This window comes from Pseudophryne corroboree, chromosome 6 (genome assembly GCF_028390025.1).
Source record: "Pseudophryne corroboree isolate aPseCor3 chromosome 6, aPseCor3.hap2, whole genome shotgun sequence".
NCBI lineage: Eukaryota > Metazoa > Chordata > Amphibia > Anura > Myobatrachidae > Pseudophryne > Pseudophryne corroboree.
In genome coordinates this window covers 674,302,937-674,320,664 of record NC_086449.1, presented here as the reverse complement: position 1 = coordinate 674,320,664, position 17,728 = coordinate 674,302,937, and positions in this window count along the sequence as shown.

Genomic DNA, 17,728 nt, shown 5'->3' with positions numbered 1-17,728 from the left:
GCACAAATATTATAAATGCATAGGGATGCATATGAACTGAAATATGTAATATTAGCCTATCTTAGTAGCCTTCCTTATTAACAAGATGAAGCTTGTCTCCTAATTTTCTATTTTAAGCTAGAATTAGAAAAGTAATTTTTATATATGTGGTACCTCACATTGTACTGTATGCATCCTGCAGATAACATGAATCTATGTAGACAATGTCTCTAAACAAGATAAGATTGTCCCATAACATATAAAGAGAAAAGTGATCAGTTTAGGGAGTTGAAATCACTGTTTTATAACTTATGCTATTCTGTAGAAGTAGAGAAGTCAGTAACTATGTCACAAAATGCTTATATTCCAATGAGTTTAAATACAAAATTACTTCAAGTGTAAGAATATTAAAATACCTATTAAGGAATCTGAAAATAAACAGGTGTACATGATTTAAAGATAAGGCTTTACATTCTCAAGAAGAGACATATTTATAGACTAAATGGAGTAGTTTGCTTACCTACCAGAAGTAGAGCTGTCCTGGTAAGTTTGTCCTTGGTTTATGTCCCGTTCATCTAAACTTTCTAGCATTTGTAATCTTTATAAGCAAAAGCACTAAAGTCTTCGGCCAATCAGATGTGAGGGGGCATTTTGTTTGTTTTGCCCAAAAGAGAATTGATGCAATAAGTGATTAGGACAAATGGGTGTGCTTCATAATTAAAATATATATGGAAGATTCTCTCTGCACAATAAAGGGTGTGGTTTTGTAGAAACTCCCTTTCAGAAAATGTATGAGAAGCCATGGGACTTGCTTTCTGTAGATTAATTGTACTTTTATATTCTAAAGATCATGTTGATTTCTAAATTTCATTAAGGAACAAATCAAAACATTAATTATGACTAAATAAAGTATAAAATGTTCTTTACTTGTTGAAAATAAACAAAGAACTACTCTGACATTACATTTTCTTAGGAAACATAGAAGCTAGAGTAAAATTCTTGAAGAAATTACCCAATGCCTACAATGCCCAAAACAGGAAGCACTTTCTCACCAGAAATGGACTAAAAGATAGAGCTTTGTTTTGGGTTATGTTAGCTTAGAATAAATATAGCTGTAAATCTGAATTCTTACCAATGATTACAGTAACACTAGAGGATACAACATTTTTTAATGTGGTGCCTGGAATTTTAGACATTATACTGGGTATTTGTATTCTACTGTTTTAGAAATTATCATCCATTTTGTTTTAGGAGCTCTAGCTTATGAGATATTGCGGACATCATTAACTATTATTCTTAAGATTTCTTTATATACACTTATGATTTTGCAGATATTCTGTTGATGTTTGCGTGTGTACATTTTGAGATGTGTTTTATTTCTGTTACAGGCATTGACATGGCTTCAAAAATTAGAAAATGTGTAAATTATCCTGATGTTTTTTGTTTCATTTGCAGAGAGTACACTTTTCCTCAGTTTAGAAAAGCTATAACTGACTTTGTGAAAATATCTTATTTTGCCTATTTCAAAGTAAAACAGATGGACCACTATTAGACTTGGGAACCTCATGTTGTGTGTAAAACCTGTACAGAATATCTGCAACACTTGGCAAATGTGAAAAGGAAGGGCATGAAATTTGATGTACCAATGGTAGGGTGCAAATGTAGAACCTACAGTTATGACTGTTACTTTTGTTTGGTGAATATAAAGTCATCAGTAGGAAGAACTAGAGTAAGTGGATGTATCCTAATGTCAACCACACTAGATGCCCTGTTCCACATTCAGATAAGATACCTGACCCAACATGTAGCAGACTCTTAGAGCTCGCTGAAGCGGTGGATGAATCAGCTGGTAAGAATGAAAGCTATGCTAAGCAAAATTATTGTGATGTCAGAAGTCCTTCATCAGCTGCATTAGTTTTCAGTCAAAATGAATAGAATAACTTGAACTGTTGGAGCATTCACTGCAAATGTCCAGGGGCATCTCATTGCAGGAAATCACAGAAACGTGGTTTTAGCGACATGTCTCAATAAAGAAATTTTGTTTTGTAGTTTGTGTCCTAGGCTTCTTGGGATTGATCTTCATACCTTCATTTGATGGCATTCATTACATGTATATTACAATATATATAAATGTATACATTTGTAGGGATATATGTCATATCTTGATAAGCAGACCTGATGGACAATATCAACTGTTATTCTCAGAATCTATGAGCCCAAATTTCTCCAAAAAGGTGTAACAACTCTTTCTCCAAAAGTTGTATTCTCCAGTGTCATCAATAAAACAATGAAAAGTTATTCATATCTCAATTGAAAACAAACTAGGAAATTATATTTTTTTAACTCAAACTACTTGCTGAAAATAACTAAATAATAACTCTATTATGAAATATCTATTGAAACTGAAAAGCTGAAAGCCAGTGAACCCTAATGAAAACATAACTGTCTGGATGATGTTACCCAATGCCAACAATGCCCAAAACAGAAGAACTTTCTCACCAGAAATGGAACAAGAGAGAGAGCTTTGCTTTTGGTGATGTGAGCTTGAAATAAATATAGATGTTAATATAAATTCATATCAATCATTATAATGCACAAATATTATAAATGCATAGGGATGCATATGAACTGAAATATGTAATATTAGCCTATCTTAGTAGCCTTCCTTATTAACAAGATGAAGCTTGTCTCCTAATTTTCTATTTTAAGCTAGAATTAGAAAAGTAATTTTTATATATGTGGTACCTCACATTGTACTGTATGCATCCTGCAGATAACATGAATCTATGTAGACAATGTCTCTAAACAAGATAAGATTGTCCCATAACATATAAAGAGAAAAGTGATCAGTTTAGGGAGTTGAAATCACTGTTTTATAACTTATGCTATTCTGTAGAAGTAGAGAAGTCAGTAACTATGTCACAAAATGCTTTACATTCTCAAGAAGAGACTTATTTATAGACTAAATGGAGTAGCTTGCTTACCTACCAGAAGTAGAGCTGTCCTGCTAAGTTTGTCCTTGGTTTATGTCCCGTTCATCTAAACTTTCTAGCATTTGTAATCTTTATAAGCAAAAGCACTAAAGTCTTCGGCCAATCAGATGTGAGGGGGCATTTTGTTTGTTTTGCCCAAAAGAGAATTGATGCAATAAGTGATTAGGACAAATGGGTGTGCTTCATAATTAAAATATATATGGAAGATTCTCTCTGCACAATAAAGGGTGTGGTTTTGTAGAAACTCCCTTTCAGAAAATGTATGAGAAGCCATGGGACTTGCTTTCTGTAGATTAATTGTACTTTTATATTCTAAAGATCATGTTGATTTCTAAATTTCATTAAGGAACAAATCAAAACATTAATTATGACTAAATAAAGTATAAAATGTTCTTTACTTGTTGAAAATAAACAAAGAACTACTCTGACATTACATTTTCTTAGGAAACATAGAAGCTAGAGTAAAATTCTTGAAGAAATTACCCAATGCCTACAATGCCCAAAACAGGAAGCACTTTCTCACCAGAAATGGACTAAAAGATAGAGCTTTGTTTTGGGTTATGTAAGCTTAGAATAAATATAGCTGTAAATCTGAATTCTTACCAATGATTACAGTAACACTAGAGGATACAACATTTTTTAATGTGGTGCCTGGAATTTTAGACATTATACTGGGTATTTGTATTCTACTGTTTTAGAAATTATCATCCATTTTGTTTTAGGAGCTCTAGCTTATGAGATATTGCGGACATCATTAACTATTATTCTTAAGATTTCTTTATATACACTTATGATTTTGCAGATATTCTGTTGATGTTTGCGTGTGTACATTTTGAGATGTGTTTTATTTCTGTTACAGGCATTGACATGGCTTCAAAAATTAGAAAATGTGTAAATTATCCTGATGTTTTTTGTTTCATTTGCAGAGAGTACACTTTTCCTCAGTTTAGAAAAGCTATAACTGACTTTGTGAAAATATCTTATTTTGCCTATTTCAAAGTAAAACAGATGGACCACTATTAGACTTGGGAACCTCATGTTGTGTGTAAAACCTGTACAGAATATCTGCAACACTTGGCAAATGTGAAAAGGTAGGGCATGAAATTTGATGTACCAATGGTAGGGTGCAAATGTAGAACCTACAGTTATGACTGTTACTTTTGTTTGGTGAATATAAAGTCATCAGTAGGAAGAACTAGAGTAAGTGGATGTATCCTAATTTCAACCACACTAGATGCCCTGTTCCACATTCAGATAAGATACCTGACCCAACATGTAGCAGACTCTTAGAGCTCGCTGAAGCGGTGGATGAATCAGCTGGTAAGAATGAAAGCTATGCTGAGCAAAATTATTATGATGTCAGAAGTCCTTCATCAGCTGCATTAGTTTTCAGTCAAAATGAATAGAATAACTTGAACTGTTGGAGCATTCACTGCAAATGTCCAGGGGCATCTCATTGCAGGAAATCACAGAAACGTGGTTTTAGCGACATGTCTCAATGAAGAAATTTTGTTTTGTAGTTTGTGTTCTAGGCTTCTTGGGATTGATCTTCATACCTTCATTTGATGGCATTCATTACATGTATATTACAATATATATATATGTATACATTTGTAGGGATATATGTCATATCTTGATAAGCAGACCTGATGGACAATATCAACTGTTATTCTCAGAATCTATGAGCCCAAATTTCTCCAAAAAGGTGTCACATCTCTTTCTCCAAAAGTTGTATTCTCCAGTGTCATCAATAAAACAATGAAAAGTTATTCATATCTCAATTGAAAACAAACAAGGAAATTATATTTTTTTAACTCAAACTACTTGCTGAAAATAACTAAATTATAACTCTATTATGAAATATCTATTGAAACTGAAAAGCTGAAAGCCAGTGAACCCTAATGAAAACATAACTGTCTGGATGATGTTACCCAATGCCAACAATGCCCAAAACAGAAGCACTTTCTCACCAGAAATGGAACAAGAGAGAGAGCTTTGTTTTGGGTGATGTGAGCTTGAAATAAATATAGATGTAAATATAAATTCATATCAATCATTATAATGCACAAATATTATAAATGCATAGGGATGCATATGAACTGAAATATGTAATATTAGCCTATCTTAGTAGCCTTCCTTATTAACAAGATGAAGCTTGTCTCCTAATTTTCTATTTTAAGCTAGAATTAGAAAAGTAATTTTTATATATGTGGTACCTCACATTGTACTGTATGCATCCTGCAGATAACATGAATCTATGTAGACATTGTCTCTAAACAAGATAAGATTGTCCCATAACATATAAAGAGAAAAGTGATCAGTTTAGGGAGTTGAAATCACTGTTTTATAACTTATGCTATTCTGTAGAAGTAGAGAAGTCAGTAACTATGTCACAAAATGCTTATATTCCAATGAGTTTAAATACAAATTACTTCAAGTGTAAGAATATTAAAATACCTATTAAGGAATCTGAAAATAAACAGGTGTACATGATTTAAAGATAAGGCTTTACATTCTCAAGAAGAGACATATTTATAGACTAAATGGAGTAGCTTGCTTACCTACCAGAAGTAGAGCTGTCCTGGTAAGTTTGTCCTTGGTTTATGTCTCGTTCATCTAAACTTTCTAGCATTTGTAATCTTTATAAGCAAAAGCACTAAAGTCTTCGGCCAATCAGATGTGAGGGGGCATTTTGTTTGTTTTGCCCAAAAGAGAATTGATGCAATAAGTGATTAGGACAAATGGGTGTGCTTCATAATTAAAATATATATGGAAGATTCTCTCTGCACAATAAAGGGTGTGGTTTTGTAGAAACTCCCTTTCAGAAAATGTATGAGAAGCCATGGGACTTGCTTTCTGTAGATTAATTGTACTTTTATATTCTAAAGATCATGTTGATTTCTAAATTTCATTAAGGAACAAATCAAAACATTAATTATGACTAAATAAAGTATAAAATGTTCTTTACTTGTTGAAAATAAACAAAGAACTACTCTGACATTACATTTTCTTAGGAAACATAGAAGCTAGAGTAAAATTCTTGAAGAAATTACCCAATGCCTACAATGCCCAAAACAGGAAGCACTTTCTCACCAGAAATGGACTAAAAGATAGAGCTTTGTTTTGGGTTATGTAAGCTTAGAATAAATATAGCTGTAAATCTGAATTCTTACCAATGATTACAGTAACACTAGAGGATACAACATTTTTTAATGTGGTGCCTGGAATTTTAGACATTATACTGGGTATTTGTATTCTACTCTTTTAAAAATTATCATCCATTTTGTTTTAGGAGCTCTAGCTTATGAGATATTGCGGACATCATTAACTATTATTCTTAAGATTTCTTTATATACACTTATGATTTTGCAGATATTCTGTTGATGTTTGCGTGTGTACATTTTGAGATGTGTTTTATTTCTGTTACAGGCATTGACATGGCTTCAAAAATTAGAAAATGTGTAAATTATCCTGATGTTTTTTGTTTCATTTGCAGAGAGTACACTTTTCCTCAGTTTAGAAAAGCTATAACTGACTTTGTGAAAATATCTTATTTTGCCTATTTCAAAGTAAAACAGATGGACCACTATTAGACTTGGGAACCTCATGTTGTGTGTAAAACCTGTACAGAATATCTGCAACACTTGGCAAATGTGAAAAGGTAGGGCATGAAATTTGATGTACCAATGGTAGGGTGCAAATGTAGAACCTACAGTTATGACTGTTACTTTTGTTTGGTGAATATAAAGTCATCAGTAGGAAGAACTAGAGTAAGGGGATGTATCCTAATTTCAACCACACTAGATGCCCTGTTCCACATTCAGATAAGATACCTGACCCAACATGTAGCAGACTCTTAGAGCTCGCTGAAGCGGTGGATGAATCAGCTGGTAAGAATGAAAGCTATGCTGAGCAAAATTATTATGATGTCAGAAGTCCTTCATCAGCTGCATTAGTTTTCAGTCAAAATGAATAGAATAACTTGAACTGTTGGAGCATTCACTGCAAATGTCCAGGGGCATCTCATTGCAGGAAATCACAGAAACGTGGTTTTAGCGACATGTCTCAATGAAGAAATTTTGTTTTGTAGTTTGTGTTCTAGGCTTCTTGGGATTGATCTTCATACCTTCATTTGATGGCATTCATTACATGTATATTACAATATATATAAATGTATACATTTGTAGGGATATATGTCATATCTTGATAAGCAGACCTGATGGACAATATCAACTGTTATTCTCAGAATCTATGAGCCCAAATTTCTCCAAAAAGGTGTCACATCTCTTTCTCCAAAAGTTGTATTCTCCAGTGTCATCAATAAAACAATGAAAAGTTATTCATATCTCAATTGAAAACAAACAAGGAAATTATATTTTTTTAACTCAAACTACTTGCTGAAAATAACTAAATTATAACTCTATTATGAAATATTTATTGAAACTGAAAAGCTGAAAGCCAGTGAACCCTAATGAAAACATAACTGTCTGGATGATGTTACCCAATGCCAACAATGCCCAAAACAGAAGCACTTTCTCACCAGAAATGGAACAAGAGAGAGAGCTTTGCTTTGGGTGATGTGAGCTTGAAATAAATATAGATGTAAATATAAATTCATATCAATCATTATAATGCACAAATATTATAAATGCATAGGGATGCATATGAACTGAAATATGTAATATTAGCCTATCTTAGTAGCCTTCCTTATTAACAAGATGAAGCTTGTCTCCTAATTTTCTATTTTAAGCTAGAATTAGAAAAGTAATTTTTATATATGTGGTACCTCACATTGTACTGTATGCATCCTGCAGATAACATGAATCTATGTAGACATTGTCTCTAAACAAGATAAGATTGTCCCATAACATATAAAGAGAAAAGTGATCAGTTTAGGGAGTTGAAATCACTGTTTTATAACTTATGCTATTCTGCAAAATTATTATGATGTCAGAAGTCCTTCATCAGCTGCATTAGTTTTCAGTCAAAATGAATAGAATAACTTGAACTGTTGGAGCATTCACTGCAAATGTCCAGGGGCATCTCATTGCAGGAAATCACAGAAACGTGGTTTTAGCGACATGTCTCAATGAAGAAATTTTGTTTTGTAGTTTGTGTTCTAGGCTTCTTGGGATTGATCTTCATACCTTCATTTGATGGCATTCATTACATGTATATTACAATATATATAAATGTATACATTTGTAGGGATATATGTCATATCTTGATAAGCAGACCTGATGGACAATATCAACTGTTATTCTCAGAATCTATGAGCCCAAATTTCTCCAAAAAGGTGTCACATCTCTTTCTCCAAAAGTTGTATTCTCCAGTGTCATCAATAAAACAATGAAAAGTTATTCATATCTCAATTGAAAACAAACAAGGAAATTATATTTTTTTAACTCAAACTACTTGCTGAAAATAACTAAATTATAACTCTATTATGAAATATCTATTGAAACTGAAAAGCTGAAAGCCAGTGAACCCTAATGAAAACATAACTGTCTGGATGATGTTACCCAATGCCAACAATGCCCAAAACAGAAGCACTTTCTCACCAGAAATGGAACAAGAGAGAGAGCTTTGTTTTGGGTGATGTGAGCTTGAAATAAATATAGATGTAAATATAAATTCATATCAATCATTATAATGCACAAATATTATAAATGCATAGGGATGCATATGAACTGAAATATGTAATATTAGCCTATCTTAGTAGCCTTCCTTATTAACAAGATGAAGCTTGTCTCCTAATTTTCTATTTTAAGCTAGAATTAGAAAAGTAATTTTTATATATGTGGTACCTCACATTGTACTGTATGCATCCTGCAGATAACATGAATCTATGTAGACATTGTCTCTAAACAAGATAAGATTGTCCCATAACATATAAAGAGAAAAGTGATCAGTTTAGGGAGTTGAAATCACTGTTTTATAACTTATGCTATTCTGTAGAAGTAGAGAAGTCAGTAACTATGTCACAAAATGCTTATATTCCAATGAGTTTAAATACAAATTACTTCAAGTGTAAGAATATTAAAATACCTATTAAGGAATCTGAAAATAAACAGGTGTACATGATTTAAAGATAAGGCTTTACATTCTCAAGAAGAGACATATTTATAGACTAAATGGAGTAGCTTGCTTACCTACCAGAAGTAGAGCTGTCCTGGTAAGTTTGTCCTTGGTTTATGTCTCGTTCATCTAAACTTTCTAGCATTTGTAATCTTTATAAGCAAAAGCACTAAAGTCTTCGGCCAATCAGATGTGAGGGGGCATTTTGTTTGTTTTGCCCAAAAGAGAATTGATGCAATAAGTGATTAGGACAAATGGGTGTGCTTCATAATTAAAATATATATGGAAGATTCTCTCTGCACAATAAAGGGTGTGGTTTTGTAGAAACTCCCTTTCAGAAAATGTATGAGAAGCCATGGGACTTGCTTTCTGTAGATTAATTGTACTTTTATATTCTAAAGATCATGTTGATTTCTAAATTTCATTAAGGAACAAATCAAAACATTAATTATGACTAAATAAAGTATAAAATGTTCTTTACTTGTTGAAAATAAACAAAGAACTACTCTGACATTACATTTTCTTAGGAAACATAGAAGCTAGAGTAAAATTCTTGAAGAAATTACCCAATGCCTACAATGCCCAAAACAGGAAGCACTTTCTCACCAGAAATGGACTAAAAGATAGAGCTTTGTTTTGGGTTATGTAAGCTTAGAATAAATATAGCTGTAAATCTGAATTCTTACCAATGATTACAGTAACACTAGAGGATACAACATTTTTTAATGTGGTGCCTGGAATTTTAGACATTATACTGGGTATTTGTATTCTACTCTTTTAAAAATTATCATCCATTTTGTTTTAGGAGCTCTAGCTTATGAGATATTGCGGACATCATTAACTATTATTCTTAAGATTTCTTTATATACACTTATGATTTTGCAGATATTCTGTTGATGTTTGCGTGTGTACATTTTGAGATGTGTTTTATTTCTGTTACAGGCATTGACATGGCTTCAAAAATTAGAAAATGTGTAAATTATCCTGATGTTTTTTGTTTCATTTGCAGAGAGTACACTTTTCCTCAGTTTAGAAAAGCTATAACTGACTTTGTGAAAATATCTTATTTTGCCTATTTCAAAGTAAAACAGATGGACCACTATTAGACTTGGGAACCTCATGTTGTGTGTAAAACCTGTACAGAATATCTGCAAAACTTGGCAAATGTGAAAAGGAAGGGCATGAAATTTGATGTACCAATGGTAGGGTGCAAATGTAGAACCTACAGTTATGACTGTTACTTTTGTTTGGTGAATATAAAGTCATCAGTAGGAAGAACTAGAGTAAGTGGATGTATCCTAATTTCAACCACACTAGATGCCCCGTTCCACATTCAGATAAGATACCTGACCCAACATGTAGCAGACTCTTAGAGCTCACTGAAGCGGTGGATGAATCAGCTGGTAAGAATGAAAGCTATGCTGAGCAAAATTATTGTGATGTCAGAAGTCCTTCATCAGCTGCATTAGTTTTCAGTCAAAATGAATAGAATAACTTGAACTGTTGGAGCATTCACTGCAAATGTCCAGGGGCATCTCATTGCAGGAAATCACAGAAACGTGGTTTTAGCGACATGTCTCAATAAAGAAATTTTGTTTTGTAGTTTGTGTTCTAGGCTTCTTGGGATTGATCTTCATACCTTCATTTGATGGCATTCATTACATGTATATTACAATATATATATATGTATACATTTGTAGGGATATATGTCATATCTTGATAAGCAGACCTGATGGACAATATCAACTGTTATTCTCAGAATCTATGAGCCCACATTTCTCCAAAAAGGTGTAACATCTCTTTCTCCAAAAGTTGTATTCTCCAGTGTCATCAATAAAACAATGAAAAGTTATTCATATCTCAATTGAAAACAAACAAGGAAATTATATTTTTTTTAACTCAAACTACTTGCTGAAAATAACTAAATAATAACTCTATTATGAAATATCTGTTGAAACTGAAAAGCTGAAAGGCAGTGAACCCTAATGTAAACATAACTGTCTGGATGATGTTACCCAATGCCAACAATGCCCAAAACAGAAGCACTTTCTCACCAGAAATGGAACAAAAGAGAGAGCTTTGTTTTGGGTGATGTGAGCTTGAAATAAATATAGATGTAAATATAAATTCATATCAATCATTATAATGCACAAATATTATAAATGCCTAGGGATGCATATGAACTTAAATATGTAATATTAGCCTATCTTAGTAGCCTTCCTTATTAACAAGATGAAGCTTGTCTCCTAATTTTCTATTTTAAGCTAGAATTAGAAAAGTAATTTTTATATATGTGGTACCTCACATTGTACTGTATGCATCCTGCAGATAACATGAATCTATGTAGACAATGTCTCTAAACAAGATAAGATTGTCCCATAACATATAAAGAGAAAAGTGATCAGTTTAGGGAGTTGAAATCACTGTTTTATAACTTATGCTATTCTGTAGAAGTAGAGAAGTCAGTAACTATGTCACAAAATGCTTATATTCCAATGAGTTTAAATACAAATTACTTCAAGTGTAAGTATATTAAAATACCTATTAAGGAATCTGAAAATAAACAGGTGTACATGATTTAAAGATAAGGCTTTACATTCTCAAGAAGAGACATATTTATAGACTAAATGGAGTAGCTTGCTTACCTACCAGAAGTAGAGCTGTCCTGGTAAGTTTGTCCTTGGTTTATGTCCCGTTCATCTAAACTTTCTAGCATTTGTAATCTTTATAAGCAAAAACACTAAAGTCTTCGGCCAATCAGATGTGAGGGGGCATTTTGTTTGTTTTGCCCAAAAGAGAATTGATGCAATAAGTGATTAGGACAAATGGGTGTGCTTCATAATTAAAATATATATGGAAGATTCTCTCTGCACAATAAAGGGTGTGGTTTTGTAGAAACTCCCTTTCAGAAAATGTATGAGAAGCCATGGGACTTGCTTTCTGTAGATTAATTGTACTTTTATATTCTAAAGATCATGTTGATTTCTAAATTTCATTAAGGAACAAATCAAAACATTAATTATGACTAAATAAAGTATAAAATGTTCTTTACTTGTTGAAAATAAACAAAGAACTACTCTGACATTACATTTTCTTAGGAAACATAGAAGCTAGAGTAAAATTCTTGAAGAAATTACCCAATGCCTACAATGCCCAAAACAGGAAGCACTTTCTCACCAGAAATGGACTAAAAGATAGAGCTTTGTTTTGGGTTATGTAAGCTTAGAATAAATAAAGCTGTAAATCTGAATTCTTACCAATGATTACAGTAACATCTAGAGGATACAACATTTTTTAATGTGGTGCCTGGAATTTTAGACATTATACTGGGTATTTGTATTCTACTGTTTTAAAAATTATCATCCATTTTGTTTTAGGAGCTCTAGCTTATGAGATATTGCGGACATCATTAACTATTATTCTTAAGATTTCTTTATATACACTTATGATTTTGCAGATATTCTGTTGATGTTTGTGTGTGTACATTTTGAGATGTGTTTTATTTCTGTTACAGGCATTGACATGGCTTCAAAAATTAGAAAATGTGTAAATTATCCTGATGTTTTTTTGTTTCATTTGCAGAGAGTACCTCAGTTTAGAAAAGCTATAACTGACTTTGTGAAAATATCTTATTTTGCCTATTTCAAAGTAAAACAGATGGACCACTATTAGACTTGGGAACCTCATGTTGTGTGTAAAACCTGTACAGAATATCTGCAAAACTTGGCAAATGTGAAAAGGAAGGGCATGAAATTTGATGTACCAATGGTAGGGTGCAAATGTAGAACCTACAGTTATGACTGTTACTTTTGTTTAGTGAATATAAAGTCATCAGTAGGAAGAACTAGAGTAAGTGGATGTATCCTAATGTCAACCACACTAGATGCCCTGTTCCACATTCAGATAAGATACCTGACCCAACATGTAGCAGACTCTTAGAGCTCGCTGAAGCGGTGGATGAATCAGCTGGTAAGAATGAAAGCTATGCTGAGCAAAATTATTGTGATGTCAGAAGTCCTTTATCAGCTGCATTAGTTTTCAGTCAAAATGAATAGAATAACTTGAACTGTTGGAGCATTCACTGCAAATGTCCAGGGGCATCTCATTGCAGGAAATCACAGAAACGTGGTTTTAGCGACATGTCTCAATAAAGAAATTTTGTTTTGTAGTTTGTGTTCTAGGCTTCTTGGGATTGATCTTCATACCTTCATTTGATGGCATTCATTACATGTATATTACAATATATATAAATGTATACATTTGTAGGGATATATGTCATATCTTGATAAGCAGACCTGATGGACAATATCAACTGTTATTCTCAGAATCTATGAGCCCAAATTTCTCCAAAAAGGTGTAACATCTCTTTCTCCAAAAGTTGTATTCTCCAGTGTCATCAATAAAACAATGAAAAGTTATTCATATCTCAATTGAAAACAAACAAGGAAATTATATTTTTTAACTCAAACTACTTGCTGAAAATAACTAAATAATAACTCTATTATGAAATATCTATTGAAACTGAAAAGCTGAAAGCCAGTGAACCCTAATGAAAACATAACTGTCTGGATGATGTTACCCAATGCCAACAATGCCCAAAACAGAAGCACTTTCTCACCAGAAATGGAACAAAAGAGAGAGCTTTGTTTTGGGTGATGTGAGCTTGAAATAAATATAGATGTAAATATAAATTCATATCAATCATTATAATGCACAAATATTATAAATGCATAGGGATGCATATGAACTGAAATATGTAATATTAGCCTATCTTAGTAGCCTTCCTTATTAACAAGATGAAGCTTGTCTCCTAATTTTCTATTTTAAGCTAGAATTAGAAAAGTAATTTTTATATATGTGGTACCTCACATTGTACTGTATGCATCCTGCAGATAACATGAATCTATGTAGACAATGTCTCTAAACAAGATAAGATTGTCCCATAACATATAAAGAGAAAAGTGATCAGTTTAGGGAGTTGAAATCACTGTTTTATAACTTATGCTATTCTGTAGAAGTAGAGAAGTCAGTAACTATGTCACAAAATGCTTATATTCCAATGAGTTTAAATACAAATTACTTCAAGTGTAAGAATATTAAAATACCTATTAAGGAATCTGAAAATAAACAGGTGTACATGATTTAAAGATAAGGCTTTACATTCTCAAGAAGAGACATATTTATAGACTAAATGGAGTAGCTTGCTTACCTACCAGAAGTAGAGCTGTCCTGGTAAGTTTGTCCTTGGTTTATGTCCCGTTCATCTAAACTTTCTAGCATTTGTAATCTTTATAAGCAAAAGCACTAAAGTCTTCGGCCAATCAGATGTGAGGGGGCATTTTGTTTGTTTTGCCCAAAAGAGAATTGATGCAATAAGTGATTAGGACAAATGGGTGTGCTTCATAATTAAAATAAATATGGAAGATTCTCTCTGCACAATAAAGGGTGTGGTTTTGTAGAAACTCCCTTTCAGAAAATGTATGAGAAGCCATGGGACTTGCTTTCTGTAGATTAATTGTATTTTTATATTCTAAAGATAATGTTGATTTCTAAATTTCATTAAGGAACAAATCAAAACATTAATTATGACTAAATAAAGTATAAAATGTTCTTTACTTGTTGAAAATAAACAAAGAACTACTTTGACATTACATTTTCTAAGGAAACTTAGAAGCTAGAGTAAAATTCTTGATGAAATTACCCAATGCCTACAATGCCCAAAACAGGAAGCACTTTCTCACCAGAAATGGACTAAAAGATAAAGCTTTGTTTTGGGTTATGTAAGCTTAGAATAAATATAGCTGTAAATCTGAGTTCTTACCAATGATTACAGTAACACTAGAGGATACAAACATTTTTAATGTGGTGCCTGGAATTTTAGACATTATACTGGGTATTTGTATTCTACTGTTTTAGAAATTATCATACATTTTGTTTTAGGAGCTCTAGCTTATGAGATATTGCGGACATCATTAACTATTATTCTTATGATTTCTTTATATACACTTATGATTTTGCAGATATTCTGTTGATGTGTGTGTGTGTACATGTTGAGATGTGTTTTATTTCTGTTACAGGCATTGACATGGCTTCAAAAATTAGAAAATGTGTAAATTATCCTGATGTTTTTTGTTTCATTTGCAGAGAGTACACTTTTCCTCAGTTTAGAAAAGCTTTAACTGACTCTGTGAAAATATCTTATTTTGCCTATTTCAAAGTAAAACAGAGGGACCACTATTAGAATTGGGAACCTCATGTTGTGTGTAAAACCTGTACAGAGCATCTGCAACATTTGGCAAATGGGAAAAGGAAGGACATGAAATTTGATGTACCAATGGTAGGGTGCAAATGTAGAACCTACAGTTATGACTGTTACTTTTGTTTGGTGAATATAAAGTCATCAGTAGGAAGAACTAGAGTAAGTGGATGTATCCTAATGTCAACCACACTAGATGCCCTGTTCCACATTCAGATAAGATACCTGACCCAACATGTAGCAGACTCTTAGAGCTCGCTGAAGCAGTGGATGAATCAGTTGGTAAGAATGAAAGCTATGCTGAGCAGAATGATTGTGATGTCAGAAGTCCTTCATCAGCTGCATTAGTTTTCAGTCAAAAGGAATAGAATAACTTGAACTGTTGGACCATTCAATGCAAATGTCCAGGGGCATCTCATTGCAGGAAATCACAGAAACGTGGTTTTAGCGACATGTAGCAATAAAGAAATTTTGTTTTGTAGTTTGTGTTCTAGGCTTCTTTGGATTGATCTTTATACCTTCATTTGATGGCATTAATTACATGTATATTACAATATATATAAATGTATACATTTGTAGGGATATATGTCATATCTTGATAAGCAGACCTGATGGACAATATCAACTGTTATTCTCAGAATCTATGAGCCCAAATTTCTCCAAAAAGGTGTAACATCTCTTTCTCCAAAAGTTGTATTCTCCAGTGTCATCAATAAAACAATGAAAAGTGATACATATCTCAATTGAAAACCAACAAGGTAATTATATTAAAAAATCACTCTACTTGCTGAAAATAATATCTCAATTGAAAACAAACAAGGAAATTATATATATTTTTTAACTCAAACTACTTTCTGAAAATATCTAAATAATAACTCTTTTATGAAATATCTATTGAAACTGAAAAGCTGAAAGGCAGTGAACCCTAATGTAAACATAACTGTCTGGATGATGTTACCCAATGCCAACAATGCCCAAAACAGAAGCACTTTCTCACCAGAAATGGAACAAAAGAGAGAGCTTTGTTTTGGGTGATGTGAGCTTGAAATAAATATAGATGTAAATATAAATTCATATCAATCATTATAATGCACAAATATTATAAATGCATAGGGATGCATATGAACTGAAATATGTAATATTAGCTTATCTTAGTAGCCTTCCTTATTAACAAAGTGAAGCTTGTCTCTTAATTATCTATTTTAAGCTAGAATTAGAAAAGTAATTTTTATATATGTGGTACCTCACATTGTACTGTATGCATCCTACAGATAACATGAATCTATGTAAACAATGTCTCTAAACAATAAAAGATTGTTCCATAACATATAAAGAGAAAAGTGATCAGTTTAGGGAGTTGAAATCACTGTTTTATGACTTATGCTATTCTGTAGAAGTAGAGAAGTCAATAACTATGTCACAAAATGCTTATATTCCAATGAGTTTAAATACAAATTACTTCAAGTGCAAGAATATTAAAATAACTATTAAGCAATCTGAAAATAAACAGGTGTACATGATTTAAAGATAAGGCTTTACATTCTCAAGAAGAGACATATTTATAGACTAAGTGGAGTAGCTTGCTTACCTACCAGAAGTAGAGCTGTCCTGGTAAGTTTGTCCTTGGTTTATGTCCCGTTCATCTAAACTTTCTAGCATTTGTATTCTTTTATAAGCAAAAGCACTAAAGTCTTCAGCCAAACAGATGTGAGGGGGCATTTTGTTTGTTTTGCCCAAAAGAGAATTGATGCAATCAGTGATTAGGCCAAATTGGTGTGCTTCTTAATTAAAATGTATATAGTAGATACTCTCAGCACAATAAAGGTGTGGTTTTGTAGAAACTTCCTTTCAGAAAATGTATGAGAAGCCATGGTACTTGCTTTCTGTAGATTAATTATACTTTATATTCTAAAGATCATGTTGATTTCTAAATTTAATTAAGGAAAAAGATCAAAACATTAATTATGGCTAAATAAAGTATAACATGTTCTTTACTTGTTGAAAATAAACAAAGAACTACTCTGACATTAAATTTTCTAAGGAAACTGAGAAGCTAGAGTAAAATTCTTGATAAAATTACCCAATGCCTACAATGCCCAAAACAGGAAGCACTTTCTCACCAGAAATGGAGCTAAATACACAGCTTTATTTTGTGTGATGTAAGCTTGGAATACATATAGGAGTAAACATAAATTCTTAACAATGATAATTATGTACCAAACAGAAAAAAGTATAGACTTTTCACTGTTTAATGCAAGCAAGGAAATTATGGTTCAAATTCCCAATACTTCCTGAAAATTGACACAGTATTAGTTCTGGTAAGAAACTTTTATTGGAACTGTGGCAATTAAAATCTGGTGTCACATTCCATTCTCTTTTGGGTATAGAAGTATATTCACCCACACGTGTCAATGTATTGTGT